The sequence below is a fragment of the Anopheles funestus genome, chromosome 2RL (genome assembly GCF_943734845.2).
Source record: "Anopheles funestus chromosome 2RL, idAnoFuneDA-416_04, whole genome shotgun sequence".
Classification (NCBI taxonomy): Eukaryota; Metazoa; Arthropoda; class Insecta; order Diptera; family Culicidae; genus Anopheles; species Anopheles funestus.
Window position 1 is genome coordinate 71,025,096 of NC_064598.1, and position 17,703 is coordinate 71,042,798.

General features: G+C 39.3%; 2 protein-coding genes across 5 annotated transcripts in view; one reads left to right on the top strand and one right to left on the bottom strand.

The window, feature by feature from the left end:
• Positions 1-16,997, bottom strand: part of LOC125762438 (alpha-N-acetylgalactosaminidase) — a 57,234-nt gene extending 40,237 nt beyond the window's left edge. Inside the window, exon 1 of one of the 2 annotated variants that reach the window (XM_049424537.1) lies at positions 16,682-16,997. The gene's annotated coding sequence lies outside the window, so the exon portion shown is untranslated. Of the gene's footprint in view, positions 1-10,645; positions 11,713-16,681 lie in introns of those variants that run through there. The other variant, XM_049424536.1, reaches the window with a different exon arrangement.
• LOC125762437 (6-phosphofructo-2-kinase/fructose-2,6-bisphosphatase-like) overlaps positions 1-17,703 on the top strand; it is a 71,388-nt gene that overhangs the window by 48,366 nt on the left and 5,319 nt on the right. The gene's annotated exons all lie outside the window — the stretch shown is intronic.

Here is a 17,703-nt window from a genome sequence, read left to right on the forward strand (position 1 = left end):
TAGACTATGTCTTAATTAGATCGGTCGCATTGAAAGATGCTCCGCACACGTGATTAGCTTAAAACGAATCAAAATTGATTAGTGGAACATCGTTTTAAATAGTTCCCAGCCAGGGAAATATCATACCCTTCGGGCCCTTTTGCATCATTGGATCTGATCCGATGAAGATAAACATCTCTAAAAAGAAAATCGAATAAAATACCAGCTCCGCTACTCGAGATGTTCCCTTTTTTTGTTGTCGTTGTGGATAATTGAAAGAAGATCAGCGCCTTTGTAAGGCTCGTTATAGGAAAAAAAAACTACCCGGTTTGACCTTGAGCCTGTAACAAACGATCCGAATGCGTCTTGTCGCTCGTGGCTACGTTCACAAATTATGTGAACATCTCTCAAAATCGCACCCCGTTGTCTCCAAAACGAGATGTGTATGTGGCCATGCTTAACGCACCGTATCGTGGCGCTAATCGAAAATAAAACAGACAAGCTAAGGGAGGAAAAACCCTCAATCCATAGGGTGTCCTATGCTTAACAGCATGACCATGCTCCCATACCGAAATGCCATCGCAGTGGATGGCACAAAGTGAACGGTCAAGCGAGCTCGTAGCTCCGATTTTGGGCACTCGTTAAATAGCGGGATTGATGCAGAAACACCGTACCCCATCCGAACACTGATCGCCGTGTGAATGGGTGATCTTAAATTGATTGGATGATCGTCGTTACAATAAGATGAAGGCAAAAAAAAATGAAATAAAACGAATGGAACAAAAATCACAAAAACTACTAAAGAATGCGGTTATAGATTTAGTATTGTCCGCACAGTGAACGGAGTTCTTCGACGGGGGAGCAACATGCAACTTGTGCGCCTCCATTTTGTGAGGAGTCCCGTGTACGGACAACCTTCAAAGTTTGACAATCGTACCAGCAGCCAGACTTGGTTGTGTTTTAGTTTTGTGCAGCCCCAAATCGGTAAAAAGGGCAAGTGGATTTAGGGGAGAATTTTCATATTAGCGGCTTACTATTCTTTGTCGGTAAGGTGACCTCAACGCCGCAACAGGGAACTCTCTCACGATTGCCTAATTCATCGCATGCCGCGACGCATTGTGTTGTGATTTGTTAATCGATTTTGAACGATGAACAAAATGACTCATTTGTAATGAGAAGTGATATTAGCTGGGGTGCATCTTAAGGAAGCTATAATCGACTAAAATTGTGGGATTTTTAAAATAATTTTAGATACGTTTTACATGTTTTTTTTCTTTTCAATTGATTTCATCGTTAACAGCGAGTTCCTGCAATCAAATTGTCGTTACGATCGATACGCCTGGAACGTTAGTAAATTTGAAATAAAAATCCCTGCCCGACATTTTGGGATGAGTAAACGTGAAAGGTTTCTGGAAAATTGATCTAAACTTCAGAAATAATCATACAAAGATTCCATGTATTTCTGTAATAACAATTTTCATTTCCATTTTTATAGCAAAATAGACACCCTAAAAGGCATTACCAAACATCACATGCTTTAATCGCATGCGATTGCTTGTCATTTCCATTAGAAGACGCAACCATTTTGGACCGCAACAACCGTTACTGTGTTTCCGCTCATTTTTATGATACCAAAAAAACCGGTAATTGTCGGTTACGATAGCTGCGGGGAGTGAACACACGATGAATGCATCCCAACGGTAATGGGTCTCCATCTTGGAGCCGTGTCGAAAAAAAAAACGGATAAAGCGGAAGTTAGCGAAGACAAAACGAATGTGATCTAATCAAGTGTGCATGAACTCCCATCAACCATTGTGTATGATGAAGATTGCTTCCCTCTGGGGTAGGTTGGAATATTCTTTCTGCACAAAGAATTGTGCAAATGGACAATTACTGCAAAACGACACGGAGTAGCACTTTTACTTTCGCTCACTCAATCATCGGTCTCACACCATTGCGGTAGGAGGAAGAAAATTTTCTTCACATTTTCCAAATGATAGGCATGATCTGTTTTCTCTCTCTCTTCTCTTCTCAAACAGTAAACCGGCGAACACCCGCTCGTCGTGTCCTTTCTAGCCTTGGGTAGGCAGTTTTCCTTTGTGCATCGAATGTGCAAACAATTTTTTTTTTTCGTTCACTTAAACCCATACTAGAGCAGAAAATTGGTTTGGCCACGTTGCATTTGGAATTGGTTCGATCGGGGACCATTTTTTTTTTTGCTTCTCTACGTTGGTGTATTTCCTTTATCCCAACCAGGAGCCTCAAGATATTCAATGGAATCCAAGGGTAATTAGGGTGCAATTGCAATGAAACCAGCTTAGTCCACGGTGGCGCGTGGGTTGCATTGAAGGACAAATCGGTTCGAAAGGCAAAGAAAGAAAATTGCTTTCAATCTTACAATAAATGGAAAAGACCCGAGTATAAAAGAAGCTGAACAAAAGTAAAATTAAAAAAAAAAAACAATCGTAAGATTAATTTCTGTCGATTTGTATTAGCGCTGGATTGTTGGTAAAAGCTACGATGGGAATTATGGGAGTTGTTAAAAATACTTTAAGAAAAATATAAAACATAGAGCACAGATTTGTTTTATTGAAAATTATTATATTTGCTGCAATTATTGCATTCCATCGCTCCGGGAAAAATTATGGCGATCATCACGTGCATTAATTCGTGTTCATCTTCTCCTAAATTGTTGTTTCTTTTTTTTCAAAACTATGTCTTGTTTTGTTGATTATCCGCAAATTAAACTGTTCTACACATTATACATTATCGCCTTTAACGCTCTTTTTAACTTCGAGTTACAAATCTATGTTTAAATCCTTATGGTTTTTAAATTTATAATGAGAAGGGTGAAAAATTCTCTGTAAGCGCCTTTCACGAAACATCAAACTATAAATTTTACCATAAATTTATAAATAATGTGTCTGGCTGTCATATATTTTGTTCTACTGTCAAATATGCAGCGTTACTTACTGGAACGATTGAGTTCAATAATAGTGACAATTGAAAAAAATTAATCTTTCCATTGAAACACATTATAGTAAAGAGTAATACAATGAAATTCTAAAACTGTTTACCAAATTTGATATGCCCCATTTATATCGATCACCTACATTTGCCAACCACCCCAACCAGGCATGATCCGCATCAGGCCGTACCGAATCATCCAGGTGGCTTAGAAAGCATTTCCAAACGAAACGCATCCGTACTAAAGGCAGAAGTTTGCAGACAGATCAACCCATTAAAAATAAGTCAGGAGGTTGAACCGTTTGCCAGCCGTTCTGCTGGATGCTCGATCCAATAATTAATGAACCGCAGCCAACCTGTCCATTCCCCTCGGCACAGTACAACTTTCGTCCCCGGGCGGTAGCAAATCGTTTGAAACTAATATTACGATCGGGAACGGTAGCACGGTACAACCATTATGCAAACATAATTTGGTTTGGTACGGCCGCTTCAATTGCACGGGACGGTAGCGTGGTTCCCACACAAACGATCCAGCAGCAATGGAGCCCATAATCAAGGCATAAAACTTAAGTAAGCATCGCAGCACCGTGGATCATCAAAAAGAACAAAAAAAAACGAAACCGCAACATTAAAAACATTAATGCCGCGGATGAACAGCTGTTCCTTTTCGGTTGGATTAGTGTCAGCTGAAGGATTGGGATGCTTTGTTTTTCATTTGTTTATTTAATCGTTCGACAGAGAAAGACAAACCCCGCACAGCTTCATTGAATCATGTGGCACAAAGTGTGTCTCGTCGTAACGACATGGTTAGAGCGTTGGCACGATCAAACGGCGGGAACATATTTTTGCTGTCTTCACTAGGTCAAACCGTTGTCAGCGCGACCATGCATTTCGGTGCGATTAATGATTTAATTTAGTGCGCGTTCTCGGTAACGCGAACGAAAGAAACGCGTACCTTCCCTCCAGGTGTTTGTACCATTGTGACGATACGATCATTACTACCCGTGGTTTTTTTTTGTTGCCACCGCACACAAACTACCCGTCGATCGTGATCGATTTTACGCAGCTTCACTATGTCGCGCTACATCGCTGCAGTAACGCTTTGTAACGCTTGCTTTGTTCGCGAACGCAAAATTGGGTTTTTATACCATCTCTAGCCGTGATCGTGATCGGTGTTTGTTTTTTTCTTTCTTCTGTTTTGTTTTATTGTTCCATTTTCCACCCCTTTTGAGAAGGTAAAGCTATTTAAATGGCTGAACACAGAAGAAGCTATAAAAATCGTGTCAATCAATTCGGTGAGGGGAAAAAAAAGTATATCATATGCTCTTGTTGTTTTACGACATTGTTTCTAGTCGTGTTTATAAAAAAAGCAAAGTAGTTAAGACAACACAACGATAAAAATCGATCTTGCTTGCCTGATCGCTAGATATTGCTTAATCCGTAATCTTTTTTTTTATTTAAAATCAATACTAAAAAAGGAAATGATATGACGTCATAATTTTAAAGTTTGTTTTTGTTGTATAAAACGAAAGAAAGCATTATTTACTCTTGCTCCTGGTTGATGAGATGCGTGAAGATATTTTTTTTTGCAGCAAAGACATTAATCATTTTCATGCATCGTTACACACTGAACGTTTAAATTATTCATTAAAAATGTAAATATTTCACAATCAAAAAACCTAAAACCAAAACAAACTCGTGCACAGATGCATATGATCATTCAACTCTTATTCGGATGGTTTGTTGATTATTCAATTCGGTTCAGAAGCTCACTCCCCCAAAACAGACACACTTACCTCATACATAATGGTTGTAATGTAAGTACACAAATTATCTCCTCAACAGCTTACTGAGCTCGTACCTAAACCAAGATGTGTCTACTTGGCCAATCAATTACTTGGAAGTATGCACGGTGTGCTGCCCTAGCATATCTCGTGCACCGAAAAGTGCATCATAATGCACCGGCTGGCACCATCGCGAGTTTCGGAGTACCCGCAAAGAAACTTCATAACGGCGGCAATCGGGCGCCGCTGCTCTCTTTCTTTTACGTGCGCTCATTGCAATCATATACAATCGGCAAAGAAAGTGAAACTTTCAACCTCTGCGAGCGCTTTCGGGCCCCGACCGATGATGATGATGATGATGATAATAAAAGGTAAATATGCTTCACCAAATCATCCCTCTGAGGCATTCCCCCACACGAAGTCACTGTTTGCGTCTGCATTAAGTTTTGGTTTACCTTTAACGCGCGTGTGTGCGACTGGGTGATGGGGCAAAGAGGGTACAGGTTAAAGCTTTTCTTCTCGGTGAAAAATTGGGCCCCGCGGTTTGATGGAATAGGTGCTGGCAGAAGTTGCAATACGCACCTTTATTTTTCTCCTTATTTACGTACGTTCGCAATGTCCCCTACCCTCATGTGTGTTTGCTTAAAATAAATTAAAGCAAGATCACCAAGAGAAGGAAGGCAGCCGGATTAATGCAACTTGCTTTCTTTTGAGTACACATAAAAATGTAACGCTTTTTGTCGACCGTTGGTTTCCGTCTTCGATGCGCGTATTTACTCTGTATTATCGTTTTCGCAAAATTACATTTCCCGTTTGGTATGTAGCCGTATTTGTTTTCTATTTATTTTGCCGTTGTCGAGCCGTAGGTAGACGGGAACCCGAACGCGTCCTATCTCCAAAGGGTGAAAATAAAGAAGGAAATAAAACGAAGAAGAGGAGAGAAAAAAACTCCAATCCGGTTGTCGTCAAAAATGCAAAAGCAAGCAAAACATATCCAAGTTAGTAGGGTGGAAGGATAAAACCAGTCGAAGGAAGAGGGGAAAAACATGCACAAAAACATGAAGTGGAAAAACGGTTCAGCTCCACCTTTCGCTCGATCGGTTGGACGATTTTTCCAATGGCGCGCGATCCGATCGCCGGTCCGCCACCGATCGGGCCACCGATTCGGCGAAGGCAGTTTGACTTCTCTTTCGCCTTAGCGGCAGCAGAAGCTGCCAGGGGGTTTGTACTTTCTTGGGATCAACTTTCTTCCTGCAAACATCTTGGGGTAGCCAAACCGAGCAGATGGTGTGCACGGTGTACCAAACCGTGGTGTTCATTTGTTCACCACATTTGACCCGCCGATCACCAATCGACCGAATGGATGAAATTGATTCGAAATTGAAATCTCGTGCAAGTTGTGGGGTAACTACCCCGACCATGGGGGTAAGCACAAACTGTTCCGTCAGAGTAAATCTCGATCGTTTATCAATCAGGACGGAACGGAAACAACGGGTGACGGACAGTTTTTTTCTTCTTTCCTTAAGCCACACTCATTCACACATCGCCATTGTTGTGGCGCGTAGACATGAATCGTCACGTGAAAAGTGATTTTGATGAATTTCTTTCCACCTTTCTGACCAGCGCCACATGATTGTGGTACCGATTCCGGTTTGACCACATGATTCCGGGCATTAGGCTATAGTTTACCACGGGCAGCGGTAATATCGCATGTGACAAAAATTGTTTCCCTCCGCTATGGAGAGAATGTATTTTATCGAGACACAAAAGAAAAATGGAACTTGGATCGCTGACAAGTCAATGCAAAATGGATGAACTTATTTTAAAAGCTTTTTAATATAGAGATTTGAACGGCAAAAATGCAAAAGTTTTTTCGTACATTTTTTAGTAATACTGTCAGCAAATGCATGTTAATGTTAAAGATCGCTCGAGGAGTTAAACATCTCATGTTGAATACGATTTACTTTCTAAAATAAAAATAAAAAAGTGATAAACGCACAACGTATGATTAAATGTTGTAACTTTTGCTCTGTTTGTCTCCTTTTATCAGTTCCATTTGCTTTTAAACTGTTGTTAACTCTCTTTCATTCCGTTTCATCTCAATATCGAACAGTGTACACCATCACTTGTAGGATCGTTAAACGCTCTTCCGGTTTGTTCTTTTTTTTCATTCAGCCTTACAAGTTTAACGAGCTTAATTGAAATCAAGTGTATGTAGTGCAGCCTCTATAAAATGCATATCGATGTCACTGGAAGGAACATCGTGTTTTACAAAGCTACTCACTATACATTAAAACAAATAAATTGTTTGCATGAAAATACTGTCACTAAAATGAAGAAATTATTGTTATTAAGATATTTAATATAAGAGTCAACGATGCTCGAAGATATTTTCGCATAAAAAATCAACTCACTCCTAAAAATAAATTGGCATACGTAAGGATATTCACTAGTTTTAATTTAACTAAACCTAATCAGCATTAAAAACAAGATTATTAGTATCAAATTCAGCGCAAATCATCTTGTTGATGTTGTTATTAAATATTTTTGCTTTTTTTAATGCCCTTTTTCCTCCTTATCTACCACGTTCATTTACCGCTGACTAAACACAAAAATCTGTAATTCAAACGTGTGTTTGAATTGAACATTAGGACAGCAGGTAGTTAACAACATCTGTCATAATAGTGATGAGTTAAATTGTCTGTCATAATTTCTCTACCACGAGTTGGCCCGGAACCGACCGCGGGAGACTATGAGCCAAATATTAGTAAAAAAAATACTCTCATGGTTAGCCACCTTTTGCATCATGACATCAGGCACACCCGAACACATTTAAGGGACAGCATAAAATTTCAATTAGAATGCTAATTATTAGCAACCCCACTCTCACCACTGGAGGTGAGATTTGTGCACGCACCATCCTGGGACCAGCACAGGTTTTTGTTGATGAATTGTACGAACCATAAATATGCGTTGCGCTAAAGTGTCATGCGTAAAGACAAAAACCCCATAGCTACGGTACGATTAAACGTCACGTTTGAAAGTGAAAAACTACCCAATGCAGGAAAGCTTGCCCAAACCGAACAGGGAAAAACTGAACGGGTGGCGGTTGGAGGACTTTTCCGTTTTTTGTTTTGGTGTTTGGAGCGCGCGAAAAAAAGCGAAAATGAAAGAAAAAAAAAACAGACACAGACCTTCGCGCGTTTTAATGTTCCGTTTTTGGGTGTTATTTTGTCATGGGAAAATGGGAACTCACAGGTGCGCGAATCGTTAAAGCCAGCAGGGCGAATAGAGCGAGCAAACATGATTTTGAATGAGTTATTTAAATTACCCACTAAGGTTTGTGCACCAGGAGGTAGAAGGGCTTTCAATCGCCGTGGAGAATCGTTATGCAATTCGGAAATGCTAATTTATGAGCACTCTCTGGCATACCCTCACACCGTGCCACCAGTCAATGCAGACGAATCGCTCCATTTCCCAGACGAAAAGCCAAATCAGAACCAGTGTTAGACTAGAAATTATTTAATTAACAACAATCCGCATCTACACCAGTCCATTGGGGGGCTGCTTGCACCCGATTTGCTTTTCGATTTCGAATGTTCTAATTTACATTGCGTTGCAGTGATGTTTTTTTTCACCTTTTCGGGACGATTTAATTTCGTAACAATTGCACATATCGCAATTGCACAACTTACCGCTCTGTTCTAGCGCATATGTACGTGTTCTGGCTAATTCACTGTTAAACTCGGCACTGGTAACTGGTAAACTCGGTCGATTTGTTTTTGTTGGAACTTTTTTTGGACTGTATGAAGGGTTTTTTTACGTTTCTTCTGTTGGTCTTTTTTGTTTGTTTGCCGTAACATTTAGCATTGTTTGCAATCTTCACTCTCTATATGCTAATTAGAATTGAGATTGTGTGCAGTTTTTAACACAAATTTCGTGCATTAGTTTGCATTTTGATTTGCATTTTTGAGTGTATTTTTGTCAAGGTGTGATTTGGTGCACACTTTGGCTTAATGCAACGCTGAATTTGGAAACAAATTCAATTTACACTACAGTATGCTTCGAAATTGCATACTGTAGTGTAAAATGATTTTGCATACAAAATGTAAAATGTTATCCAAACATGTAATACCCATTAACACTAGAACTATCAAGCGTTTTAAGCGTTTTTCGTTCGTGGTTAATTTTTACACAATTTCAAGGAATTGGAATAGATTTTATTGTTTATTAGAGATCGTACTTTAGAATATATATGTAAAACTCATGTTTCAATAACCTTAAAATTGTTTAACCCCATAAAATAATGTGACGAAAATGAAGCGTTCCAGTCAACAAAATGATTGGTCCGGTAGTTCTAGTGTTGAAGCATTTGTTTTTTTTTTTGTAAATTAAAGTATTAATTTGATATGGGATAAAAGTAAACGATGATACGATGAGATTGTGCTTTGTGCTTTTTTTAATTCTTGTACATCTTTAATTCTAGTAATAATCAACATCAACATTTGTTTAATGTTTTCTACAAATTATAATATTTTTTGCTAGTGAGCTACATGATTTTTGCTCTCTACTGGTACAAAATAAAAGCTTCATGCATGAAAACATCACAATTATTGTGTCTTTTCTTAGAGCCCTTATCACCAACCCTGAACTATGATGGCAAAATGCAGCTGCGTGTGTAAATGCAGACAAGGGGACTACTATTGCAACTCGATCTCAGGGTCAAACCTTTCTTCTTCGAAGCCTCCTTCGTATGATGTGGCACACTATCGTCGAGAATGAATAAATGGGTGTTACCGTTCTTACCATGTTCATATTAAAGTCAATAGCGTACTCAGAACCAGTGTAGAACCGGTGACTAGCGAGGCGGAATCAAGGCCAGTGCAAAATCCATTCTGAATTGCTTTCGTTTTAAAAATCCTCGTTCGAACTAGCGAACAGGTTTTTTTTATGTAGGAACGGAATTAAAATTTGAGTAACCTTTACCCAGCAACAAACTCAACTTTTAAGAACAACGACGAAGAACTAGGTGACCGAGAATAATTTGAACTGCAGCAGGTTTTTCACGTGAAAGTACTTCAGTGATCCCGACTCGAGTGTTTAAAAAGTAGTGGCAAACCTTTTCCACTTGGAGGCAAAAAAGTGGTGAGCATATAAACCATCCCCATACAATTCCGCCACGAAATGGTTCAACAGTAGTTCCACCTAAGATTGTAAGATCTTTCTCTTGCCCTTCGTCGTCCTACCTCAGACTGGTGGGCCAGTGACCGATCATACGCGAAGTAAGGGAAAACAAAAAAAAAACCGAATGATCGTAATAAAATAAAAGAAATGGAGAGAGAAAAAACTGGTTTTTCCCTTCAACATGTGCCCCCTATTGACGTAACGTCAACGGTGTCTCGCGAACGCTCTGAAGTTGGTGACTACGACCCGTTATGCAGACTAGCCAAGAACAAGCCCTCAGACTGACTACTTGAGAGGGGAACAAAACGACCAAAAAACCAATCATGATAGTACGGTGCCGATGAAGAGAGTGAGTTGCAAGATATAAGGCGCTAGGATGGGACATACCAAGCAAAAGGAACCTCCGATTAACCCACACCCGACAGTCATGCTGCAAGTCTACGATGTCTGAAGACCCTCGTTCTAATGCCAAAACCAAACAACCCATGTAGGTGTGGAGGTGTAGAAGACTCGTAAGAACAGTAAGACTCGGGGAGTAACATTTTCAACATTCCTTTGCATCTTTGCGAAGGTGTACGGACAAGTTCACAAGTTGATTGAACTTTGGAGAGGTCCTTCTAAGGTACTTTTAATAGCTGGAAACAAAATCTCAACACATCCCCGGAAACAAGAGAGATATGGGCTTCCTTGAACATTGATGCCACTCGGAAGCATTATGCATTATTACGAACCTTTTTTGCTTGATGTGAGTCTCCGGTACAAGCCCGGAACAGGCTGCAGACGTTGGTGATTAAGATAACGCGAGCAGCAGGGCAGGCAGGTTACGTTTTTATCCTCCGGGGCCCTAAACAACACAACGACGTGCACGGTAGACAACACTCACACTCTTATTTCGCGACAAGCCAAGACTTCCCGTCAGTTTGGTGATCTGGCGGAAGCGAAACAAGTTTTGGCTTAGCTCAGCCTGGAACTCTGCACTGGACTTGGTGGTTGTTTTTATTATTTCTACGTCAGCCCTTTATCGGCCCCTTTTTTTGCGCCCAACTGGCTCTGGATGTCGGTGCAAATTTCTTTCTGTTTTCTTTTCTGATAACAGCGCGCGCGCGCTTGGACGACCAAGTGTCAAGCTTGACTCGAGATAAGCGACCCACGAAACGCACACTGAGTATCGCTTAGAATGGAGAACACAAACACAGCGAACATACGCACCGAAACGAAGCACTGAATTGAATACTAAATTGATCTCACTTATTCGTTGCACAAATTGAACGCGTTAGAGAGTGTCGTATGATAAGTGAGAGCAACTGCGCATAACTTGTACGGGAGATAAGTCACGATCGTGTCTGGAGCCGTTTAGCGCGGTCAATTCTAGCTATGTTTCCACGTAACAGACACCGCCAATTAGAACGCACTGATGGGGACGTCGACCGCCGTAACGCACTAGTGATCGCAAAGTACCTAGACGTGCCTTATCTGTCAATTGACTGGTTTTCTCCCTTCTTCAAACACTTTTCCTTCGCTGGTGGTAATTATGAACGCACCAAAAACACACTCCTTGATGGATAGATTGATCGGCGAACACGCAAGACACTTCTCAGACTCGACCGTCGCGATCGAGAGCTAGGGTTAAATTGTGCAGAGCGGTTGTTAACGCGGAAAGCCAAACTGTTGAAGTATGTTGCATTAAGCATGCACAGTGGAGTTTTGTGATGGGAAAAACTGGTAAAAAATGTGTATGTGATTAATGTATGAAAAATATGATTCTAATCAATTTATATATGAAAATCAACTGTTATAATAATTTTATAAGATAAGAATATTTTCTAATATTCAATTCATTTACCCAGTTTTACAAAGTAATGTCAAACCGCAATTTAACTTTTTTAATGAAATATTATGAAGAGTGTTATCAAAATATTTTAGTTATTTTCAAAGTGTTTTCAGTGATCTTAACTACTAATCAAACTTAAAGTTTTCTATTTATTACAGGGTTGCTTCATGTCAACTCACGTACAAACGAGTATCATTTCGATTAGTATATTCTGAATGTTTAGTAAAAATACTGAAAAAGTGCAGTTTTCTAATATACTAACTTTAAAACAAAAATCGTTACACCCACTGTTTACTACTTACGCACAAGTTGTGCGATGTAGCACTACAGAGTAGGGGGTTGATCGCGCAACATTGCAATGTCACGTCCCGAATGCTAGGATGTACCACCGAACAACCTACGGTGGAGCACGCGCACCGGTCGCTCATCATAATTGAGCAGCAAAATTGCAAAGCAAATAAGTGATCATGGTGTATGGTCGATCAGTTACATATCTCGTTTTCCCTACAGCTCCACCATTCGTCCTTCCCATAGCAGCGATGGTTTCGGTTGTATTAAATGCTCTCGTTGTGCAGCGCTGCAATATCTACTTTGCTGTGCATCCATTACTCTCTAGCAATCAGCATCTTTTTCTTGCGACAACGGTGAAGCTGCATGCAGACACTTTCATGCGTTCACCGTTAAAAAGAATAACAACTTATAGTTTCGGGTTTGCTTTGCATTTCGCGCAGCTTAGCGGCTTCTTTAGGGCAAGGCCACGCGAATTACCGCCACGTTAAAAGACGAAACAGTATGCGCCTCCATGTACGGATGCACGGATCCAACAGTGAACAACAAATTCGCAAGTCTGTTGCCAAAAATGTGCCGACCAGTTTCATTAAATCAATTACACCGACCGGTCGGTAAGGCTGTGTGTGCACCAATAATAATAACTTCAAACCCATCTGCTGCTAGTTGCCGCGAAAAGCATATTTTGCATCTAATGCATTTCGTTCCATCAATCGGATGACGGTTGCAGCAATATGCCAATTGAGTCCTTTTTTATTGTTTCCGTGATAAAAGGTTAGCAAAGAAAATGAAATATTGCATTTGATTTATGTAACGAGCGGCGAAAGATAAGCTTTTAGCACGTAGAATAATTATTTCCGTTACACATATTGGGTTTCATGAGAAACGAAGCAAAGCGAAACAAGTTATTTGCCGAATATTCACTTTTGCTAGTTGGTAAAATAACAGGTTTATTGTCCCTTTTACGGGTACGTAAATTGATGAACCAACCGGTTGGTGTTAACTGGAGCAGATTTTAAAAATAGTTTATAGCACGTTTATAGCACTACTTTCACATCATGCAAAAAAACGTGAAACATAAAGCAAGTTTACAATTCAATGTCATATCATTTTAAATGCTTTATCAGTATTGTACTGATAGCGAGTTAAACATTTAAACACCTTTTTTTTATAATTGTTTTGATTGATACGATATGGAATAATTGAGTGCGATTTCAGGAATTGCAATACATGCAAGCAATATCCACATATTATTGATTTCTCTGATCTTAGTTGAGTTTCGATTCAAATAATGATCTCGTGGTATGCTTGTTATTTGCACCAGATGATAGGGCAAGGTGAAGCAAAGCCCATCCCAGCCCTTAGTGAAGATCCACTTATGCTCATTAGCTCACAAAACCTGCCCACAGCTCAGCCAGACTTCGACTCGAACCATAGGACATCAGCGCGGTAACGCATCAAACCACAATCGCCACTCTCCCTCAGCTCACTTTCAATGACAACTCAAAGTAAAGCGAGAAAGTGAGCTTGCGATTGATTGGAACCATCTCTGCACCCGGGCGAACGTTCGTGCCAATAATGTATTCTTATCTTAACCTACAAAGCACCTATCTAAACCACTATAACCGATCTTCACAACGCTCGCATAAACTGTCCGGAAAATTATCCCGTCGCGAGTTGTTGGGAAGTAAATACAACAACAACAAAAAAAAACATCCGCCAACAACCTCGAAGACGGTTCAGTCGGTCAGTCAGTCAGCGAACTTTCAGCTGGGCGGGAGAAATCAGTTCAGGGGCAACGGTGGTGCTGGTTGCGATTAAGAAAGGATCGCATTGGAGAGAATTGAAAGGAAATGGAAGGAAAAAGGTCAACCGATTTCTCCCCCCGGGAATAATGATCTTCCTTTTTTTTTCGTTGCTGTTGTTGTTGGGTTCCCCGCAGAAGAAGAATTAACGGGTTTCTCGGGCGTATACGGTAATAATTCTGTCGAATATGCTAATATGGCTTGATATGTTTTGCGCGTCTTTTTTTGCATGCAAAAAGTTAATGGTTAAAAAGGTGTGTGTGTGTGTGTTCTTTTTATACACATTTCTTATGTTTTTTTACGGCTGAAATGTTTATGGAGTTATTTGAGACTTTGAGCACATCTGGTTTTTATCAGTGAAAGCAAGAGGAATGGTACTGTTTCTAGATTGTTGTGCCTTTGCTTGAAAATTTTAAATAAACTGTGTTCCGCATCAGTTCTTTTTACATCGGAAAATAAATATCTCGAATCAGTTCGTTCAATTAGTTGTTGAACAAGCGATTCGTTTTTAAACTTTTTTAATCGATGTGAATCAATCAATGTAAAGTATAGAAATTTTTGTATTCATTCGTAAAGGGTAATATTCAAAAAAGGTTAAAATAATATTTAAGCACGAAGAGGGTTTTCAATTGATTAATGGAAAGAAGTTGTTTTAAATGTATAAAACACTACAACAATCATTGTTATAGTTTTGGACTGAGGTAATCTTTGGCGTCTTTAACACTAGAACGACCGGACCAGTCATTTTGACTTGAACGTTTCATTTTCATCACATTATTTTTTGGGATAAAACAATCCTAAGGTAGTTGAAACATGAATTTTACATATATATTCTAAAGTCTTCTTCTTCTTCTTGGCTTAACGACCTTACAGGTCACGCCGGCCATTTCTGGCTTACTAGACTTATTCTACCACGTAACCGAATAGTCAGTCCATGCTACGGGGGGACGGTCCGGATGGGATTTGAACCCGGTCCCTGCCGTGTGGACGGGCGCCGTTTTTCACATGCACCACTGGGCGCCCCATATATTCAAAAGTACGATCTCCAATAAACAAAATATAATCGGACACTTCGAAATTGTTTAAAGATTAACCACGAACCACGAAAAAACTCTTAAAACGCTTGGTACTTCTAGGGTTAAGTATCACATATTTAAAAAATCATTATGTTTTCAATCGCTACTTTTAATAAATATTTTACATAAACATGTACACTTGTATACGTGGAAAGTTAATCTTTTAAACCACTTTGAAGCAATCGCTTGCTGTTTATAAAGACACAGAGGTTGTCTATTAGATGGCCGTAGTTGCATAAGCTACTGCAACCGATCGCTATCGTACCGATCTCCTGTCGTACGCACATAAATGCATAAATATGTAGCGCATACTCTATTTTTCCGTCCAATCAACCGGAACGTTTTGCAGCAAAACTATCAGGAAATTATCAAACGCATTTTCTCTCCGTGGTGCGTGTTCCTTACGACCACGCGTGTATCTGCGTGCATGTGGTGAAACTGTAAGCATCGGAACAAATCGGGTTTATTTAGTTTCATTTTCTTTTCTGTTTTACTCCATGACAAAAAATGCCGGTTCATTCGGGGAAGTAAAACTGTCGGACCATATTGTATGTATCAAAACGGCGGTGGAGGATAAGCGACGAAACGCTCCATCCCGTTGGTTAATTTATCGTACCAAAGTTGCACGAGTGTCACCCGGTGTTAGGTGATAGTTGCCCACTCCAACATAAGCCAAAAGAAAGATAGCTTGTTCAATCTCAGTTTCGCCTAAGAGGTTTTTGATGGATAATATAGGAAAATGTATCAAGTCCATTGCTACTAATCAGCATGGGTTGATATGTAATACTGGAATACTGTCTGTTGCACAGTGCGCGCCATAATTTCAGTTATTAGTACTAAATCATTTAAATATTTTAATGAAATAAGACATTGTAAGAAACGCAAAAAAAAACTCGAAACTAGTGCGAAACCAATTATCGAGACAGTTAAGTGATTGGTAAAACGTATGATTTGCAGGAGTTTTTTTTATTATTACTAGCCCTTCTCTTTGTCTTTATCGTATTAGTTTAACAGCTTTCAAAGGCAGAGTTTATCATTATCACTCTGTATAAAAACACAATCAAATCGCTGTGCATGTCATTCACAACTCTATTAACAATCGTAAAAGGAAATAAATTAATCCTGCTAAAAAAATTCCACTAATTTCAATTGTGACAAAGTAAGAGTGAAAAATCTATTTTTACACATACTTTTCTTTGTAGAGGCAGGTACAGGCAGTTCGAAAACAACATGTCGCAAAGTGAAACAAAACAAAATGAAAAAATAAACGAAAACAGTCTGAAATGTAAACATTAGGCTAGTGAAAGCACAGGGAGGCACGTCCCTGCAACACGTCATTGTGGTCACACGACCAGACATCAAACCAAGACCAAGACAGCGAAAACGGTCCATGGTATGTTTATCGCTGACATGCGCATCGGCCATTAGATACCAGAAGGCTCTTCTAGTACAAGAGCAACATGAAACAAGTAGAGGAAGAACTAAAAGATATAGCGACAGTCTGTCTGCCGGTTCTTCTTTTTTGCAAGGAATACACTAGTACCAATACTATTTTCTCCACATCCCCGAACGACACACACTAGTCGATAGAGCATAATGTTTAAATTCATAATATACCTAGTACGAAATAACTTGCGAATTGAAGGAAAAGGATAAGGTGGATCAAAGTAAAATTCTACGGTGGAATAATTCGCTTCAGTGGCGATTTTCACAACTGAACATTATCATGATATGATCACGATATGATCAAGTTTACCTCCCACTCACCTACGCTTTCAATATGATGTAACAAAATAAATGCACTTTTTCACGATCTCCAGTACTGCCGAATACAACTTGTTGCTACGTTTTAATGTCGTTTTAAAGTACAAAAAAAGATCATTCAATTTTTGCTTCAGGATGAATTTCACATATGTCGAATGTTGATAGTGCAATTTTCCTACTACCACGGATCGCAAAACCCTAAGGCACACATTACTTTACTTCGCCCGGAGGTGTTAAATGTTGCTTTAAAATATCTTTACTATCGGGAAGCGATACCATACCGCTTGCTGATGTTTCACAACTTCAAGAACTAACGCACACACCCACCATCACAGGGAGTCGATCTTTCTACGCGCTAAACCCAGATACGTACGCATTTCTCTGTTTGTCGCGTACGCATATTCGTGTTCTCGGCCGAACAGCATGTGGGTTGATTTAAAAGTGCCTTTCGACGGCCTTTTTTTTATTTTAAACTTTTTTTTATTAATCGAGATACAACATGAAATTTAATTCTCAAGTTGATGCCGTAGGTCAGGTGGCAATAAAAGTAAATATTTAAAAAATATTAAACCAACGGTTAATGTACAATATTTAACTTAGCACTTAACATTATATTTGATTTCTTATGAGAAATTTATAATCTAATTTTTATTAGGTATGACTTACTAAGTAAGATACGATAAGGAGACATTAAGTAAATTTATGTAGCACTTCAATATGTACAATAAGCTCACACATAAATCAAATTCCGGCTTCTCAACCGCACTTAGTGCACCTAGTAATCACTGCGCATAAAAGACAAAAAACGTTTTATAGTGTAGTATACTTTGGATATCATATATGTCGAAATTATGATATTTTATTATAGTTTTTCTCCATATTTCCATTTTGATTTTCCTACTTGGTAGGATATAACTATTAAGTACAATTATATGTAATTTTGTATTACATTTGGAAGTAAAAAATTGATCAATTTAACACACCATTTAAACAGGTATTAGCAAATCATTTTAGTTAAGGGATAT